This window comes from Cyprinus carpio, chromosome B22 (genome assembly GCF_018340385.1).
Source record: "Cyprinus carpio isolate SPL01 chromosome B22, ASM1834038v1, whole genome shotgun sequence".
NCBI lineage: Eukaryota > Metazoa > Chordata > Actinopteri > Cypriniformes > Cyprinidae > Cyprinus > Cyprinus carpio.
In genome coordinates this window covers 20,076,280-20,097,930 of record NC_056618.1, presented here as the reverse complement: position 1 = coordinate 20,097,930, position 21,651 = coordinate 20,076,280, and the positions used below count along the sequence as shown (strand labels likewise).

General features: G+C 36.0%; 2 protein-coding genes and 1 pseudogene across 5 annotated transcripts in view; all 3 read left to right on the top strand.

Moving 5' to 3' along the window:
* LOC109082837 (glutamic acid-rich protein-like) overlaps positions 1-21,651 on the top strand; it is an 848,403-nt gene that overhangs the window by 149,120 nt on the left and 677,632 nt on the right. The gene's annotated exons all lie outside the window — the stretch shown is intronic.
* Positions 1-21,651, top strand: part of ahr2 (aryl hydrocarbon receptor 2) — a 223,353-nt gene that overhangs the window by 86,430 nt on the left and 115,272 nt on the right. The window lies entirely within an intron of this gene.
* Positions 16,377-20,980, top strand: LOC109065354 (annotated as a pseudogene).

Here is a 21,651-nt window from a genome sequence, read left to right as displayed (position 1 = left end):
AGTAAATATTGAATTTTTTTTTTTTCAGGTTATGCATTCTGTTTATATATATTTTAAAGGGAAAGTGAAAAATGAAAATTTGATGTTTATCTGCTTACCCCCAGGGCATCCAAGATGTAGGTGACTTTGTTTCTTCAGTAGAACACAAACAAAGATTTTTAACTCAAACCGTTGCAGTCTGTCAGTCATATAATGGAAGTGGATGAGAATCACGGCTTTGAGCATCAAAAAAAACATACACAAACAAAACCAAATTAAACCCTGTGGCTCATGACGATACATTGATGTGTAAAGACACGAAATGATCATTCTGTGCAAGAAACTGAACAGTAATTATATAGTGTTTTTTTTTTTTTACCTCTTATTAAGCGCATTGTCCAAACTGTCTTGAGCGTGTTCGTGTCTTCTTCTTTTCAGCCGGCACGTGACACATCTTCTTCTTCTTCTTCTTGTTTTATGGCAGATCGCAGACTTATAAATCCATTACCACCACCTATCTCTAAAATGGTTCTCTCCTAATTGAGATTGTAGATAGAGTGTCAATGGTCCATTTGAGAGAGAAGTGGCGGTAATGCACTTATAAGTCTGCGATCTGCCATAAAGTAAAAAGAATATGCATCACACACCTGCTGTTGAGAATGCGCTCAGGAGAGTTCAGTTTCTTGCACAGACCAGACCGATCGTTTGGTGTCTTTACACATCAATGTATCGTCACAAGCCACAGGGTTTAATTTGGTTTTATGTATGTTTTTTTTTACTCTCAAAGCCGTGATTTCCATCCACTTCCATTATATGACTGACAGACTGCAATGGTTTGAGTTAAAAATCTTTGTTTGTGTTCTACTGAAGAAACAAAGTCACCTACATTTTGGATGCCCTGAGGGTAAGCAGATAAACATCAAATTTTCATTTTTGGGTTAAATATCCCTTTAAGAAGTTTTACACTTTAAATAAATAAAAATAACATGGTGCCATACTGGTAAATTTACTTTCCAGAATTTAAATGTTTTACTATTTGCTTAGAAATTGTCAATCCATGTCAATGGTTTGCCATGTTTTTTTGTTTTTGAATCAATAATTTTTTTATTTTATTTTTTATATCACGTTTGGGTTTATTTAAATTTTCTAGCAGAGACGATAGGTACATATGCAGTTCTGGTTTTTTTTTTTTTTTTGGTCTTTTGACTGCTTGTTAAAATGTACAGTTTGGTCCTTTAATTAAAGTATTTGTGCAATCACAACAGGAGATGTGCTATGAAGTTCTTCTGATCTTGTCAATTGTCATTTAAAAACATTTCTTGGTTACAAATTTTGTACGTATTTAACAATATTTAAATTTTTATCTTGCCATGATCCAAATATCTGTTTGTTTTCTACTAAAACCAATGAATTCTATACCTAGATGAAGTTCTACCAGCTTGGGCAAACAGGTCCAAGTTTCTTTCTGCAACAGGAAGTTGGGGCGGGTCATATTGAAGGGCGTGTCCTACAGTGAAATCAACCCAACACATAATTTTAAGGGACTGTAGGCTTTAAAAATATAAGTTTAGCTTTTATGATTGTTAGAGTATTGAATTGTTAGCTTAGCAACATGCTAATGTTAAAACCTGTAGTCAACTGTTAGTCAAGTTTTCATTAACTTCATAAGCACTATTTGTATATCTTTTCTAGTCTATGTAGAGCTCTAAAACACTTACTTGATAGTTGACTTTACTGGATTTTGAAACAACCAGTTAAGCTGACATTTTAGTCACTTTTTCAACACTTACTTTCCCTCCTTTTTGCGTTTTTGTGGTAAAATTGTGCTACAATTATCTATTATCTAAGTTCCAACTTCACAAGTCACAGTTACCTGGGGAGATTCGACTTGGTGTAAATGCGGCTGTCTCACGCGAACCAGTTTACAAACATTCCTTCTCAGAGCTTTTATCCTCACCTCTGTATTGATCGCACCGTGGACCGAACGAACGGCTCCTTTTCACACCTAGCATGGTGTGAAGAACAGTCTGGCTGAAAGCAAACAAATATGTAGGGGTGGGCCACATTGCCATAGGAGACTAAACTACCACCTGAAGAAGTCAGCTAGTGCTTAAGGAAACATTTGGTATCATTCTAGTGAAGACAGGTTATTCACCAACATTTTAGTCCATTCCTAATACAATGCTATTATGTGTAGCAACATTCTAAAAAAGAAACTGTTGCAAACACGGAGCAATTTTATGTTTGTTGTCCTATGTGGTGCATGGAGTGCCATAGTGTGTCTAAATATGCACACTTGTGACGTGATCAGTCGCTCAAGAAGAATCCCAACTCTCCTCAGTCTCCCTTTAGCCTTAGCAACAAAAGCAGACAAAACAGAGATGTAGAAAGAGAAGCGATCTCTGGGGATGGAGCCAGACAGGGACAGGAAGAGACCGAGAGGAAGTGACTGGGAGTTAGAGAGGGATGGAAACGAGAATTGGAAATGGGTAAAGAGCAGGAATGGAAGAATAGGTGAATAGGATAACAACAAACAAATACAAGAAATTAGCAAAGGACTAAAAGTCAGCTAGGCCAACTGTAGGATTGGTGATTATACCTAGTGAAATATGGGTAGTTAACTAACTAAACGAGATCATAACTAAAGTGGAATCTCATATGTGATTGATTTGGAACACCCTAAGCGCACTGCAGGGTCGACTTGAAAATAATTCCATTAGAGTTTAGGATTAGCATGCTGCTAAGCTAACAACATTGAAACTCTTAAAGTTTGACACACACAAATAGTTGGCAAAGTAGTTCCATTTAATGAGACGTAACACTTTTTCCTGTTCATTTGGTTTAATTAACACATGAGTGTCATCTCAAAGTGCATAAGCAGGTCTTTTAAATTTGCAGGTGGACTAGCATCCAGACCATTAAGTATTTATTAGAAATGTCCTCACTGCGGATGTGTTCTAAGAATGTTTTGCTAATGTTTCCAGAGAATGTTAATTCTGAATGTTCTCTGAACGTTTGAAACCTTTAAGCGTTTTGCAAACATTATGTGAATGTTACTTTTGAATGTTCTCTGAACCATCTAGTAAGTAGAAACTCTTTTTAAAAAAAAAAAAAAAAATTTAAACGAACATGCAACTAACATGTTTCAGAGAAACGTTCCATGAGTAATGTTTTGGCACTTGCTAACTTTGAACGAATGGTCTGTTAATATTACTGGAAGAATGTTTGTTGATAACTTTGAGAGAACCTTGCCAGAACATTAGCCAAAGTTCCCTGCTAGCTGGGATTAAAATTCTGTTGTTTATTCCCCCTCATGTCATTTCAAACTCTGCTAATCAGCTATTTATACCAGCTAATGACCATAAATGACTAGTTTATAACCATTTTAAACCAGCTACCACTTAGTCCAGCTGGATTTCGTCAGGGCTGAGGGGGTTTGAATTTTCTTTAAGACAAATTACATTCAGAGTTTTTCCAGAAATCTTTTTTTTTTTTTTTAAATGTCTGACAAAAAAAGCCATTGTCATAAAACATCAGATGCTACAAACAGTTTTCAGATGCACACAGTTATGTGGTCATAAAGGATTGGTGTATTTATTAAAATATTTTTGAAGAACCTGGAAAATGATTTTTGGGCATGGTACCATGATACCTTGAGTTTGAGACTTACATTAGGGTCACACCCAGGGACTTTGCTATGCTGGCAGCTATAGCAGCCATGGAGACTGAAAAGTAGGTAGCTACCAAGCTAATACTTACTAATTTATAAATGAGGAGTTTCAATTCATATTTAATGGCTTTTGTTCATTAATATTAAGTTGTTTGGTCCATGTACTTCTCTTGATTTGATACTAGGGTTTCTTTTTATCATATAAGTTTTTAAAATAAAAGTCAACATATCAGCTAGCTGTGGTAATATTTACTAGTAGCAACATGCTGGCTAGTTGTGATAATTGTATTGAAGTTTAGAAGACTAAAGGTTGCCATGGTATACCATGGTATACTTTGAAGTACCAGTAAATACTTCCATATAATCATGTAATACTATGGTATTAATCAAACTACCATGGTATTGTTATGTGATACACTGATATCATGATCTCACCACAGTATTTATTTTTTGTAAGGGATGTTGTCTTTCTCTCTCGCCATCTGGCTCTGGCCCCAGACTGAGGTGTCCGCTCATGTTTGGAAGTGCGGATGAGTCGAGTCATCTCCTCTCCGGGAACCCGCGGGCTGTTGTTCACCGGCCGCTTGACTCTCACGCAAGGCTGTCTATCACGTCCCCGTGCAACACACCCCGAAAACAGAGAAAGAAGCTAAGATTTCAACCATTTATTGTCACACTGCGGTTCATTTACAGCTGTGGAAAGTGATGTTTCTACCAAACCTGCGCTTTCCCAGGCCTGGCATCGCATCGCAACCTGTTAACAATGTTGAACTTCTATTTATAGTTTTGTTAGCCATTAAATTTACACACCGCAAAAGCTAGCTCCCAGACACCGATTAAGTTTAGTTTTGGACTAAACTCTGCTATTAACAGGGATTTGGAGCGTTTTTACAGTTAGTTGGACTTCTTGGTACAAACCCAAGCACCTTACAGGTCCCTTTTCTTCAATTTGGGTCAACACCGCTAGTGCTTCTATGAGTGCTAGCGTTAGCCATTTACTCTACAGTACATTAGTGTTTTTAGATTTTGCTTCTATGAGTGCTAGCGTTAGAGTACATTACTTCGACTAGTTGATTAGATAGGGATTGTCTTTTCCATCAGATATTAAACCATTTTGATGTATTGCCCTTGGTATTTTCAGTGTTTTCATGGATAATTCACTCCAAATCCCAAAAAAGACTGTTGCTACGCAAGACACCTTTTCTTTCTCTCTATCTTACTGAATTGTCATCAGTCTGTCTATGGTTATTAGTTCAACTACATCTCATCGACTTCTCTTTTCTTTCCAGCTCAATTGATTTTTTTCGGTTTATTGTAAGAGTCTGCTGAAGAAAGGAGCAGCCAGCACATCATCCAACACAGATCTCTGAAAGTAGGTGACTGAGCACCATTGTGTGCCAGTGTTTGATTGTGGCCTAGCATCTTTTGTACCCTTCAAATCAGTTATTGAAAAGTTATTGTATTTCTAATGTCATAAAAAGAAAAAAAAAAGTGCACCATGATGGTATCATGGCAACATTCTTAACCATGATTTTATTCTCATTAAACTAAAGCAACATTCATGCTGTGTTGGAATTTCTGTAATTATGAATTTTTTTTAATGATAACATTCATAACAACACATGGACCCAACTGCAGTTGTGTTGTTGATAGCAGCAAAACAATCAGTCACTACAATAATTCACTTCTTTATTGTTTTCCAAAATTTAAAAGAATTAAGCCTAAACATCAGGCATAAACCCTAAGTAATAAATATAATTAAAAGTAACACATTTGGGGGGAATTAAAGGTGAAATTAAATGACTAAATGAATTTAAAATGAATGAATGAATGAATGAATGAAGTCAGAATTCAGGGAGGAAATGGCGCAAATCAAAAGATCCATCAGACCTGATTATGTATCAGTCTTTGCTTTCATCTTTCTCTGTTGATGAAGAAGTCTATACTGCCAAATCATCATATTTCCACAGCAAGATCAACAGCGCTCCAGACACACATAATCTCTTTAAAACATTCAATTCTCTCCCCTGTCGCCCTCCACCAACTTTAACAGCTGATGATTTTGCTACATTCTTCACAGACAAAATTAAAACCATTAGCAGTCAGTTCTCTGCTCCATGCATACAGGAACTCAAACCAACCACATGTGCTACTAAAACTCTTTTCTCCTCCTTCTGTCCCCTTACTGAGGCAGAAGTATCTAAACTTCTCCTCTCCAACCATCCTACACCCTGCCCTCTAGACCCAATCCCCTCACACTTTCTCCAAGCAATCTCTCCTACACTTTTACCAGCACTCACACATATCATCAACACATCTATCCTCACAGGCATTTTTCCCAACGCATTCAAGCAGGCTCGGTTAACACTACTTCTTAAAAAATCTACATTAAACACTTCACTTGTAGATGGCTACAGACCTGTCTCTCTCCATCCATTCATAGCGAAAACACTCTAACGAGTTGTTTTCAACCAGATATCATTAATTCTTTCACAGAATAACCAATGTTAACCAGTCAGGTTTCAGAAGTGGCCATTCAACTGAGACTGCGTTACTGTCAGTCACTGAAGCCTTGCGGATTGTTAAAGCTGATTCCAAATCATTAGTTCTCATTCTGCTGGATCTATCTGCTGCTTTTGACACTGTGAATCATCAGATCCTCCTGTCCACTCTCTCATCACTGCGCATCACATGATTCCACTTCACTGTTTTAAATCCTACCTCACAGGTAGGTCTTTCAGGGTGGCCTGGGGAGGGGAGGTATCTAAAGCATATCAACTGGTCACTGGGGTTCCTCAGGGATCAGTTCTAGGACCCCTCCTCTTCTCCATATACACTAAATCACTGGGACCCATTACACATGCACATGGTTTCTCCTACCATGGCTATGCTGATGACACACAGCTCTATCTTTCATTTCAACCAGATGATCCAACGGTAGCTGCACGGATCTCAGGCTGCCTTGAGGACATCTCGCACTGATGAAAGAACATCATCTACAGCTCAACCAAAAACTGAGCTTCTTGTCTTCCCTGCCACTCCGACTCTACAGCATGATTTCACCATCCAGCTAGGTTCATCAACATTCAGAAATCTGAAAGTAATCTTTGATGACCAGCTGACTTTCAAAGACCACATTGCAAAAACCACTCGATCGTGCAGGTTTGCCTTGCACAACACCAGAAAGATCAGGCCCTTTCTATAATTTTATATAAAATCAGTCATTCCTTCTTGATCGAAAAAATGTAATAAAATGTAAATTTAAAATAAAAAAATTAAGATAATTTATCTCACAATTCTGACTTTTTCACACAGTTTCAAGTTTATATCTCACAGTTCTGAGATTGTATCTCACAACTCTGACTTTTTTTTCTGTGAAAAAAAATGTATATCAATTATTAATACAGCCCGTGTCCCAGAAGGCCAACCATGCCTCTTACCAGAGACCAGTACTCAATCTTTTCTAGAAGATTCAGTTCACAAAAGTGTTGCTAAATGTCTATATATAAAGGTGCCACTGTACCTTTAATACTTCTGTATTTTACAGTATGTAAATTATCTCTGTTATCGCTAACAGAAGCAGCAGAGACCATTAATGCATTACAATATTGTGTTACTCCCATAAAAAAGTAACTAATTGCGTTACTTTGTTACTTTTAATGGAAAGTAATGCGTTACGTTACTTTTACGTTACTTTCGCGTTACTTTCGCGTTACTTTTTAAATATGAGCAGGGCTTGATTGTTTTTAATATAACAAGTTCTATTTATAGCAAATGTAAAAGCCCTTTCACACCAAAAAGTGTAATGAATAAACCTCAGGGTGAAGGAAAAGTAAATTCACGTCTGTACAGTAGAACACAAGAGAAGAAGGTTCAACACTCTTCAGCAATAAAAACAAAACAAAACAATGAAGCACAATTGTTAGTTTATCTAAAGTAATTTTTGCTTATTAGTATGGTTGAACTGGATCATCAAATGTCAGCAGCAAAGACATTAGTTAATAAAATGGGATTAGATACATTTGTGTTATTTAACATATTTAATTATTGCAGGTTTGCGTTATATTCTGAGTTTGCATTTGACTGTTTTAATTCATTTTGATGAATACTAAATCGTCTAGTCTAGAACTACATCATGTTCACACAGCGCACACAATGCCTCTGTACTTCCGATTTCCCCCAATATGGGGACAGGAGACTTGCCAGTCAATTAACTGGCATTACTTTTTTAAGTAACAAAGATTTTTTCTTGTAAATTAAAAAGTAATGCATTACTTTACTAGTTGCTTGAAAAAAGTAATCTGATTATGTAAATCGCCTTACTTGTAATGCGTTACCCCCAACACTGCACATAAACACACATGGATTTAGGTGGTGCGAGAGCATAATCGCCTGTGCCAACCAGACTAGCCCAGGAGCTGAAAATAGATGCAGATCAATGGGAGTCACCCCGCTGTGCTCCACGAGTCCGACTCTGTCATCAGAAACACTGGCGCCCCAAGGACACGGAGAAAGAGAGAGATTGAGGGGAGTGTTTGAGGACGAAGGAAGGTAAAAGATCAATACGGGAATCAAAGGTGTGTGAAGAGCAGAAATGGAGCATGTGCATGTCTCTCACACTTCCACTCGTACTGTTCCCTCACTCTCTCTCTCGCTGTCGTTGATGGCTTGTCCAGTATCGTCCATTATGGCTTCACTCTCTCAGCAGGAGGCACAGCAGCAGGGTTTGTGTGTGTGTGTGTGTGTGAGTGTGAGTGATGTGTGGAAGCAGGGCAGATCTCAAGGGCGAGTCAGGACATAGGTTTTTTTCTTCATTTGGAGAAATTAGCATTACATCACTTGTTTTTATGAATGAGGTGATACACATAAGGGACTGGTATAAGATATCAGAGTTTCTAAACAGAAGTCTCTAAGCGATTTAACTATTAGGCTGTATTTCTGATTTGTTTGTTTTTATTCATTCTGAGATTCAAAGGTCATACTCTGAGGGAGTTCAGGTGTACTGTACACTGACCTCTGAGCTCTCCTGAGACAGTGTTGTAGTGAATATCGGCTGCCAGCTTGTCCTCCGAGTCCTCATGCCACAGCGACTCCAGTCACAATCACAATCCGCCACGTTTCACAGGACACTGTAAAAAAAAAATGTACATCAATTATTAATACAGCCCATGTCATAGAAGGCCAACCATGCCTCTTACCAGAGACCAGTACTCAATCTCTTCTAGAAGATTCAGTTCACAAAAGCACAGTGTTGCTATATGTCTATATATTAAGGTGCCACTGTACCTTTAAAGACGTCTGTATTTTACAGTATGTAAATTATCTCTGTTATCACCAACAGAAGCAGCAGAGACCATTTGTGGCTCCTCTCTCTGACCCGAATGGACCTATAAAGTATTTGGCATCTGCCCTTGGCCATTTTTATACTGTGGGATCCATTCTGACCTCTGCGTGGGATCTTAATTATGTTTAACAGGATCGCTATGTTCCTTCAGTTTAGCAGTAATGACCGGTGTTTAGAATTCCAAGCATAAATTATAGAAATGATTCACGCCAGGCTTTTTAAAGGGGTATATGATGCGATTTCACATTTTCCTCTGTCTTTGGGGTGTTAAAAGCTGTTCGTGCATAAAAAAATCTGTAAAGTCGCAAAGATTAAAGTCTCAAACCCAAAGAGATATTCTTTATAAAAGTGAACGCTTATCCACGCCTTCCTAAAACGCCTCGTTCAAACACATACAGTATCTACATGTACGTCACTGTGTGAGAAGATTTGCATAACACCGCCCAAATGTATATGCAAAGAAAGAAGGCGTAACTTTTATTCTCGCTGTATTTTTTTTTTTGGTATGGATTGTGTGTTTTTTGTGTGATTTTTGGAACTTTTGGTGTCAAGAGATGTTTTGAGAGTGTTTTTTTTTTTTTTTGTTTCTTGTTTGCTTTCATAATGGAGTGACCTAGACTCCCGAGTCGCCAGATGAGTAAGACTCGTGATTGGTCGAACGCCTGAAGGAAACATAAACAAGGAAAGAAAAGTGAAATGCTTACTCATAATATTTTGATAGGGCTTCTGGACATTCCACTGATCTGTCAACCGCGTCCCGGGGACATTTGATTGTGTTTTGTGTAGTTTTGAGGTCTTTATATGAGCTGATGTGTACAGTAAAGATACACTTATTATCTAGCACAAGATAATATTTAATATGCTTATCCACAATTTAATTTATAGTTGCCAAAAGAAATTCAGTTATATTAATGTACAACTTTTTTTTCATACAGGATGCAATCTTGTAAAGAAAGCATTTCCCTTATGATTATTAATAATAATAAATTGATTATCATTTTAATTACTTTTATTTTCAGTTTATTTATTTTCTTGCATTTCTCCTCTTATCATGAGCTTAAGTACCATTTATACCTCAAAACTAAAATCTTGTGATCTTCATTTACTCTCTATCATGTCATTTTAAACCTGACTTTGTTCAATTTAACAAGAAAGTTGATTTATTATTTTATTTTTTGTCTTTTTTTTTTTTTGTGAATTTTAGGCTGTCAGGATCCAAAAATGATGGAAGCTCATTTTCACCCCAGAATAAATCTTACCATCCTACCTTTTTTTTTTTTTCAGAATGCGTAAGTGTAAGATGTAAACTCAGAATTCAGAGGGGGACAAAAAAAACAGAATTTAAAGAAAAAAGTCAGAATTGTGAGATGTAAAGTTGCAATCACCCTTTTTAAATGTTTTTATTCTTTGGCAGAAATTGATTTCCATAAAAAAAAACTGACAAGGAAAGGGAATTTTTCAAGAGAAATGAAAGCACACCACTTAAAACATTATTTCTTCCATTCGGTTTTATTCTGTTTTTGAGGTCACGAAGCTTTCATTTTAATTGTTTAAATACTAGTGTCAAGATCCATTAGTTTTGACACTAACATTTCAGCACGTGGTACACCCAGACCCTGTGCTGTACTAACCAGACAATATTTATTCAAAACCAGCAAATTCCCATTCTTAGTCATCTGTGCTGGATTCCCAAGAGGAAACTCTCAGTGAAAAACAGGAAAATTGTGAAAGAATTCAAAGAGGACCCTTTTACTATCAAAGAGGATCCAACCATTGGGTTCCCATGAGCACAGAGCACATACGTGAAAGCTTTATTCCTACAAAACTATTTAGTCATTATTAATGTCTCCATCTTTCTCTGGTTCCTCTGATCTCAGCTTTGTTTTGACGATAGAGTTTGCTCTTATCATAAGGTTGCACACCTCTACGAAGAACAGTGTGCTTTCGTCTGCGGCCAAGTTTATACAGAAGACAAACACGGAGCCGCACTTTCATTCAACTTTGGTCGCTTTTCCCATAGGTTGTTTTCTTAATGTTGTCAACTTTTGCAAAAAAAAATATGCAAAATGCTATTAAACATTGGTGGTGGGGAAAAAATAAAAAATTTCTATGACGCATATGATCACTTTTGTTAATACTTAAACAAATAAACTCTGAAAAGTGTTTATTTTCTAAAACTCCACATGAACGAAAGTGGGTGTAGTTAAAGAAACACCCTCAAATGAATATCATGTGAATTTCCAGTAAAGATGACAAACATTGTGCATGCTCAAAACATTTAGGAAATAGTTAAAGAAACCAAATAATTGTCACCATTCCAAAAAAAAATAAATAAATAAATAAATCCTTCTGCTATCTTTAAAACACTTTTTATATGAATACGACACAAATATAAAAATACTGCCTCTCTCTCAATGTTTTCTGTGTGTCTGGATCAATCAAAGGCGATATATCTCATTTCTTTCTCATTTCAAGCTCTGGAATAAAACTCTGATCTACAAGAAAATTTTATTTTAATTTTTGAAGATTAGCAAACTGGAGAGAATGAACTGCTAATAGTGCTTCACTCTCTCACACAGGAGCATTGTGTGCCAATTTCGGACATTTTACACCAGGAATTCAAACTTTGTGGTCATAACAGAGCGTTTCTGGAGGTAGTGTGACGATTTAATACAAACCGCAAATTTAAACAAGTGAATCAGTGAAATAATGCAGAGGGCAGCAGAGTTATGGCCTTCATCCTTGGAGATAAACAGTGAGAGAAAATATCTTCTCTGTTTTTCTTCCAGCCAAACAGATGGGCTTGAACCAGAGCTGTCAATTAGTGACGTCATCAAGATGGAGGCAGATGTGAGGCAGTCGAGAGAATCAAAATATTTGGCCGTGACTCATTTCATGTCCTCGCTGACCTTTCATTTTGTTCCGTTCCTTCATCCATTTCTTGTTCTTTGTTTTTCAGGATTGTTGTTGCTGGTCTTTGGTGACTTCTTCCATGTCTTCTTCTTTTTTTTTTTTTTTTTTGTATTTAAGATCCATTATATGTGTGTGTGTGTGTGTGTGTGTGTGTGTGTGTGTGTGTGTGTGTGTGTGTGTGTGTGTGTGTTATTAATTAATTAATATTTATATATATATATGGTCTTTATTAACTAAATGTATTAATTTGGTACTAATGGTTGAGCAGTTCCATGTTACATTCATCTGAACATCTGCTATTTCATATGTGATAAAATCCCAGATCCATTCAGGAAAGCACAGAAGGCTGGAGCGATGAAGGGAGGGAGAGCGAGGGTCACAGGATTGAGTCGAGGTTGATTAAACACTTTACGGTTCATTTCATGACCTCCCAAATTCTCTTTCGGTAACTCTGCTGCCAAACCCCTCTAGAACTCATACAGGACGGCACTCGCTGCTCTAATTTTAATGATGCTCTTTACGGAATGTTTCAGACGTGGATATTAAACTTGAGCATTAGCAGTAGCATATATTGCCTTCATTATTTTTGGGCTTGTACACTTAAAAACAGCCTCCTCCATTGCGCAAAGGATTGTGGGTAATAATAGCCCAAATAGCATGAAAATATGCATGCCGCTACCTTTCATCCAGGAACTTCTGGGCTGCACTAACCCTAATATCATGACGCAGTGCTTGTACAATTAGCAAAACTGAATAAATGTAGACATGTGCGTCTACTTCTGCTAAAGCACTTGGACAAACACCTTTTACCTGTGACAGTAGAAAAACATCATGCTCATGATTTTAAGTGGCTTTCCTCTCCTCTCATTACATTTTTTTTGTCACTCTCTAACCTCTTTTCCCCTGCAGGAAGACACGAGGGGTGTTACATTTGGTCTGTCTGGTTTAGTAAGTGTCTCTCTCTCTCTCTCTCTCACGGCTGAGCTCTTGGCATTCCTGCCCAAAACATCAATGTCATTAGTTCAAATCTTTCCTTTTTTTCACCACACAGTCTGTCCACCATGGGCTGTACAATCCTCTCTTATCTCTCACAAAAATCATACAAATCTCTCATATCCCCTCTGTCCCAGTTAACCTATTCCACTAAGTGCAGCTGTCTCTGCTGGGTTGCGTCTATAGAGTAAAGAAGCTGCATTTAAAAATAATTGGAGACACTTTTAATCTTTAATTGAACATAATGACATAAACGATGCAGTGGAGATGAATTTCAAACCTTACTATTCTGGGATTTTTTATTAACTTTTTAAAAAGATGAAAAATAAAATATATTCGTCTTATTTATTATTATTAAGAAAAAAAATGTAAGGATAGATAGATAGATGTTATGTGTAATGTGTGTTATTTTTATTTTTTAAATAATATTACATTGTTTATTTTATTATTCTTAGATTGTCTGTTATATATTTATTATTATTGTTAGTAATATTTAATTTTATATTAAAATGTATTAATTTATATATACTATAATTATACTTTGTGTGTGTGTGTGTGTGAGAGAGAGAGAGAGAGAGAGAGAGAGAGAGAGAGATTTAATAAACAATGAAAACAGTTATACAGGAAATAGAAACACAAACCATTACACACATTACACAGTATATAAATATATATATATATGATAGAAATGAATGTGTGTGTGTGTGTCTGTGTGTGTGTTGTGTGTGTGTGTGTGTGTGTGTGTGTGTGTGTGTGTGTGTGTGTGTGTGTGTGTGTGTGTGTGTGTGTGTGTGTGTGTGTGTAAACGTGTATGTAAACGTGTGTGTAATGATTTCATTTTCTATTTTTTGTTCATCTATTTCATTGTTTTGTTGTTTTAGATATAAACCCTAATAAATACACTTGTGTCACCATCGCTGTATCATGGTCTGCAACAATAGTCTTTTGTAAGGGAGTCTGACTTTACACTGAACCCTGTTTTTACATGTAACTTCATTACCAAACATCTGATTCATCCTGTGACTCATTAGAATCGGATGATTAAAGTTAACGTTCACTCTTTTTGGAGAGTATGTTTACAGAATGGCTGGATGAGACTCAGTGAGACAGAGAGGGAGAGAGGTGGTGTTTTAAAGCTTTCTTATAAACAGAAAGTAATGGGTGGTCTGTGTTTTTTGCCGTTAGCTGTGGCCCACTCAACACCGAGCTCCGCAGTTTTGACTCCCAACTGCAGTAAAGTTTAAATGTTAGACGCTGTTGACCTCTGCTGGTCAGGAAGTGAACGGCATACACGGCATCAAAGCCAGTGTGATCTATCTATCTATCTATCTATCTATCTATCTATCTATCTATCTATCTATCTATCTATCTATCTATCTATCTATCTATCTATCTATCTATCTATCTATCTATCTGTCTGTCTGTCTGTCTGTCTGTCTGTCTGTCTGTCTATCTACAGTTTAAATGGATATTACATTTATTACTTTTTATTATGCCTTTAATCATATTTATATTAAATATAATAAGTGTAGCCATTAAAAAGGACCTCTGCTGGTCAGGAAGTGAACTGCATATACTTCATCAATTCCAGCGTGACCCTTGGTGGCACTGTCTATACAACCGCTCACATGACGATTAATAAAGAGCAGAACTTATGTTACAGCATCAACCAGCATGATGGATGGATGGATGGAAATGATTGGATACGAATGAATTGACCGTCCTGTAATCCAGTGAATCACAGTGGAGGATTAAAGTCTCATCTGTGTCTCACTCATTCTCTCTCATCACCCGCTGTGTTTATGTGAGATGATGTTTCTTGAGTGTGTCATAATCCTAGCAAACAGCACAAATCACTCGTGAGTGAAGAATGACCTCCTCACACACTGCACTGAAACCTGATGTCAGAATATCATCAACAGCTGTGAGTAACCTACATCTATCTGCCTCTGTCTGTCTATCTATCTATCTATATGTGTCTGTCTGTCTGTCTCTGTCTATCTATCTATCTATCTATCTATCCATCCATCCATCCATCTATCTATCCATCCATCCATCCATCCATCCATCTATCTATCATCTTTCTTTGTTTGTCTGTCTGTCTGTCTACTGTTAGAATGGATATTAACTTTTTTTTTACTTTTTATTATGCTTTTAATGTTAATTATGTTTAATGTAGTAAGTGTAACCATAAAAAAACATAAAAAATCTAACAATTATGTATTATTTCTTATTACTTCTGTATTATTATTATTTTTTTTAAATTCTCTTAAATGGAAAGGAAACTCTAGATACTTAACGATACAAAAACCAGCAAATGGATGAAGAATTCCTTTGATTTTCGACTCTATTTAGGTCAGAGCTGTAGTTTATATCAGAGGTTCTGGATGAAACCCAACCCTCCTTCCGCAGATACCTGCACAGTTACATGATCTGAGGGGTTCAGGTGAACAGCGGCGGCCCACCTGCTCTCACCTGCGGCCAGTATTCACCTACTGAAGGAAAGGGGAGGAAAAATTAAGTCAATCCAATCAAGACCGGATCTATAACATAAGGTATGGGTGTGTGTATATATATATATATATATATATATATATATATATATATATATATATATATACACACACACGTCCAATGTTTGTATTCAGCAGAACTGAAATAATGGAGAACAAAGTGATGCTTAGGAGAGCATTAATCCTACTTTCTGTATTCCTTCTTTCCTTTTTTCTATGTGAAGATGGATGGAGAGCTCAACAGGGGTTTTTCGGTTTTATCCCTCTAGTAATATCCCAAACCTAAAGAGAAATAAGCTGGTTTTAACCTTTGCTCTTTTTTTCATTAAATCTGTCATCTGTGTGTATGTGTACAGAGTGACATTAAAACTGGTGTAAAGAGAAACTGCACTCATAGCTGAGATGGATGGGATTTTTTTCCAATCCCGAGATTACGAGTCTGATTTTATGTATGTATAAAAGACCAAAGGAGAATATGCCATAATGCACAATGCTAAGAGATCATTTACACTGGTATGTTAGTAAAACTTCACTATATATATATATATATATATATATATATATATATATATATATATATATATATATATATATATATATATATATATACTTATCTGTGCATATGTTTGTCTTGTCTATCCATAGTGTAACCTTTAATTAAAAAACATGTTTAGGAATTCTATATTATTATTTGTTTTATCTTAAATAGTAGCAAGAAAAAGCTTTGAAAAAAGAACATAACTTTAAAAAAAGACAAAGAAAATATCCATATTTATTTATTTATTTTAATACTTTTAAGTAGTTTTGAAAAAGAACATGACATAATTTATCGTAAATATATATATATATATATATAAGAGGATAGGATAGTGTACTGAAAAATGACAAATATTTTGAAAAATAAACAATTTAAAAAATTAAAAAAACAACAACAAAGCAATTAACCCTGCCATGGAACCCTATTAAAAAAATCATAATTGTCCTCTTGAAGTGATGTGGTTTGCACCCCCTCGTTGTGTCTGTGCCTTCCTGCAGGCGTGAAATATTAATCACTTTGCTCTTTCTCTTTTCTCTTCTCTGCCAACAGCTGCCCCTGTATAATAGCGTTTCCCTCCTGGCTGCAAACACACAGAGTCTGGTACACAGGCACATCTCACACTCCCCACCTGCGGCTGCTGCTCTGATGACAGACACCAAACTCAGGTAAGGCTCCATTTACACTTACTTTTGTCTACATAAGTTGACCTTAAGTTTTCGAAGCTGAAGTAACCCATAGAACAAGGCGCTGGCGGGGTTTTTACGATAAGATCTGTGCTCTGACAGAGGATGTGAGGTACGAGAGGTATCACAATAGATACATGATTAAAAACGAACCCGATGTGCTAAAGTGCGGATCTTTTTGAGGACGTTCTGTATTGTTAACAGACCATTCATTTTTATTTTATATGTATGTTTTATAAATTGCATACTGTTTTTTAATTACTATTGAGAGTAGAGTGTTTCTAAAATTAATTTGTTACACTTTATGACCATTTAAAATGCATTAGTGATGGTTAGAATGTGCTTAAAATGGTGAAGAAAGGAAATAGTGACTAGTTGCTTTACTTTTGATTAAACATTCCTATAAATTTTAACCTAAAGAATACATTTTGATCAAATAAACATAAGTTCAATCCCCATTTAGTAAAGTTCCTGCATTAACTAAACCACCCTTGACCTGTAATTGTATAACAGGCTTTTGAACATTCGTTTGCTCAACTGTACGCAAACATCAAGTGCAGCTAAACATGTAGCTGTCGTGCCTGTATTGTGTGTTTACTCAATTTATATACTGGAAAACAGTATGTAAAAGCTCTATAAACCCATGCTGAATCCACAATTCAATTTGTTAATGATCTAACAGAAACAGATAATGGAAAAATGTAGCATAGAGACACAATAGATTGTTTTGCATTATACAGTGACATAAATACTATATCCCAGTGCATCAAAATAAGATTATTTTGTAATAAATAACAATTATTGTATTTTTTTATTTTTATTTTTTTACATATTCACCTAAAAGTATTTATGTAATTTGGTTCATTAAAATTGAAAGAATAATAAGTTATACAGAAAATAATATTATAGATTAGATCATATAGATTATTATTATTATTATTATAAGTATCATTTTATGTCATATATGATATTATATATATTATATTACATACATAAACTGTAAATGTTAGATTTATTTATATATAAATGAATGATTATAATAAAATATGAAACCCTAATATACTGTATATATACATACTATATATATATATATATATATATATATATATATATATATATATTATTATATATATATATATATATATATATATATATATATATAGCTATATATCATTAATATGAAAAAAACTGTATTTAATACTTTAAATCGTTATATTATATAGAAATTAATTTTATAATAATATATAATAAAATACAATCCCTATTAGACTCTTTTTTTGTGCCAGCATCACAATCACAATTACTTCACAGCATTAGCTGGAGGCAAAACAAAAGAATAACTGGAGGTGGCCAATACAAACCAGCACAGAGTCGGCTACATTAGGAGCTTAAAATGTCATCTTTGAGAGTCAGAATCGATCGAGTACAGGCTCCAATTTCAAATTTTATCACATACCTGCTGTCATTGCCAGACAAAAAACTGATGACAGCTGTAATAAAAGGAGTGGACTGATAGAAATGTTCATCAAAAATGCTCATGTTTGCAGCGCACACACTTAATATCAGTTAAGGTTAAACAAACTGTCTTTTAAGAATTATGGTTTGGTTATGAGTCTAAAGATTTTTCATGCATGCCCACCTAATCAGACATTGGGGGAACAAGTTAACTAATAACCAGCGGCTAAACAGAAAGGTCAAGGTCAAGAAACTGTCAAGGTCCAGAAAAGTATGAAAAGCATCATCAGAATAGTCCATCTGCCATCACTAGTTCAACCATAATCTTATGAAGTGACGAGAATACTTTTTGTACGCAAAGAAAACAAAAATAACGACTTTATTCAACAATTTGTCTCCACTGTGTCTCTCCGCATCACAGTAGCGCCATTTTGGAGAATATCTGCTGAACACAACCAGCTTACGCTCTTCTGTGTCAGTCGTGACACAAGGATACGTTTTCTGCGTATATTTATGCTTTGATTTGCACGAAAACAGCGCATCCGTGCAGCACGGCTGACACAGAAGAGCGTATGCTGTTTGAGTTCAGCGGATGTAACCAAAATGCCGCTACAGTGATGCGGAGAGACACGGAGGAGACGAATTGTTGAATAAAGTCATTAGTTTTGTTTTCTTCGCATTCAAAATCTATTCTTGTCACTTTATAATGTTACAGTTGAAGCAGTGATGGCAGATGGACTATTCTAATGATGTCTTTCATCCTTTTCTGGACCTTGACAGTGTAATTTACTTGGCAGTCAATGGGACAGACACAAGCCTCCCGGTTTTCATCCAAAATATCTTAAATTGTGTTCGGAAGACGAACTAAACTCTTACAGGTTTGGAACAACACGGGGGTAAGTGATTAATGACAAAAATGTTCATTTTGGAGTGGAGTAACCCTATAAAGTTAACATTTTCAATTAACAGCTTTGGTCCCTGACAGTGGGTGACATTACATATTCAGATAAAAACAAATTTTCTCCAGTCATTGTTAAAAAACAAGCAAACAAAACTTGCTAGCTAGTGTTAGTGAAGTGGTCAGGGGAATCTTTCTGCCTCCACCTAAGATCCGCCCATAAAAAAGTCACAATATTTACTAAATGAAATGCAAAAAAAAAAAAAAGTGCTATAAAGCAGTGTGTAAAAATGTTTAAAATGATTAAAAGTCTTTTCATCATATTTAACATGTAAGTTGAAGCTTTAAATAATCTATAATCGTGCATACTGTATAATCTCCCAGATATTTAACAACTTGGTTTAGAACTGGGATATCTGAAAATCCCGTTTTACACAAACTGTCTTTGTTTCTATGCAGAACCTCCAGGATGCATCTGTTGTTCATGCTTCCCTTGGTGCTTGAGGTCCTGTCCATCTCCATGAGCCACAACTTCACCTACGACTGCACCTGCCACCTGGAGCTCAAAATCGCCATCTGCACCAGCAGCAATTTCACCCACCTGCCCACCGCCCTTCCACCCTTGACCGAACAACTGGACCTGTCCCTCAACCACCTGAGTGCCATCCGACCCCAAGCCTTCCACAGCACACGAAGACTTCGCGTCCTGCTCCTGAATGACAACATGATTGGTGTATTAGCCGACGGAGCATTCTCTCTTCTAGAAGGACTGTTGAGGTTGGACCTGAGCCGAAACCGAATCTCATTCCTGAGTGAAGGATTTTCACGGGGTCTTGGTTCCCTTCGAGATCTGTCGCTGGCTGAGAACCGATTGACCAGCTTGGACAGCAGTTGTTTCGTCCACTTTGACGCCCTCCAAAGACTCAACCTCAGCCATAATGTTATAGAGACCATCAAGATGAGGGCGTTTGGGTCCATGAGTACCCTACGGCAGCTACAACTCAACTCGAACAATTTAACGATTCTCAAAAATGGCATCTTCTCCATGTTACGAAACCTCGAAGTCTTGAATTTACATCACAACCAGATACACTACTTGGACGTCGGCATGCTTTCGCCATTGACCAGTCTCGCTCTACTAGACCTCACCAACAACAACCTCTCCACGATTCAGTTCAAGACCTTCCTAAGTCTCAACACCTACAGCACTCACATAATGCTCCAAGGAAACCCATGGGATTGTGACTGCGATCTGCAGCGAGTCTTCCGGAAGCTCTGTAACGTCAAGCGGCTGTTCCTGGATGACTACGACAACCTCACCTGCGTCAATTTGGACGAAAGTCACAGAAACTACACAATGAAAGAGGAGTTCTGCGTTGCAGAGATGGTCACTGTCCTGGTCATCACCATGACAGTGGTCATCACTGTTGTGGCCGCCATCCTCATGGCAGAGAAGAAAAGAAAAACAAAGAACAAAGAAAAGCATTGGACGGAAGTTGGCGAGTTGGCATGTGCATCGCATGACTGAACCAATGGCGATAATGCAAAAAGGAACATTAATCTTGCATGATACTTGTATGTATATGCTTTAGGTTGTCGAATTCAGGGTTTCTGAAGGTAAATTTAAGACTTTTTAAGACCAAGTAAAGAATGGAACACAATACATTAATATGCTCTCTAAATGTAAGTGTCTTGTATTCGCAACACTTCAAAGTTTGGAAATATAATTTCCAACAGACCTCCGTTGCTTTTTATTTCAATGTTATTTCATATTTCAATAGTTCTGCTCCCAACCAATAGAATATGGAAATAACTTTTACTGTACCTTCTGATCACACTAATGCTCTTCATCAATAATTTTGTCTTAAATCAATAAATATTTACTTGAGATGTGCAAAATTACCTAAAATTGTTACTATTATGAGAAGCTGATCAAAATGAAGCAGATATTTGTCCTTGTTTTAATGTCAGCTTAATACAAAGGGAAAACAAGTTTCCAAACCCCACTGACTGAAGTTTGTTTTTGTTTTAAGCATAAACTCGCTTAATTTTGTTCGGTTTCTCAGAAAACAAGACTAGATGTGTTCAATTTGCATCGCAAGTAAATTGATGTTTTGAAATGTGTATTGAAAAAAATATTGAGATTTTATTTTATTTATTTGAAGTGCATGCAACATTTAATGCCATGACTTTATGAATTTAGGACTTAATTTATGGATGGGCAACTTTGTCAAATTCTTGATAATTGGTAAAAAAAATTGAATTGATAATATCTCATGGTGGGTTCAAACCTAAATGGAAGGTCTAAAATGTTTATTCCAAGTATGACTTAAATACAGAAAAAGTAACGAAAAATGTCATAAAGGAATTTATTTAGGCCTATATCTATTTTTATATTTTATGTATATTTATTTATGTACACTGCCGTTCAAAAGTTTGGGATCAGTAAGAAATGTAATGTTTTTAGAGAAGTCTTTTATGCTCATCAGGGCTGTATTTATTTGATCAAAAATACAGAAAAAAATATGGTTTTCAAAAATAATGCTTTCTATTTTAATATCTTTTAAAAATATAATTTATTTCTGTGATGCAAAGCTGAATTTCTATCAGCCATTACTCCAGTATAAAAGTTTCACATGATCTTTGAGAAATCATTATTATGCTG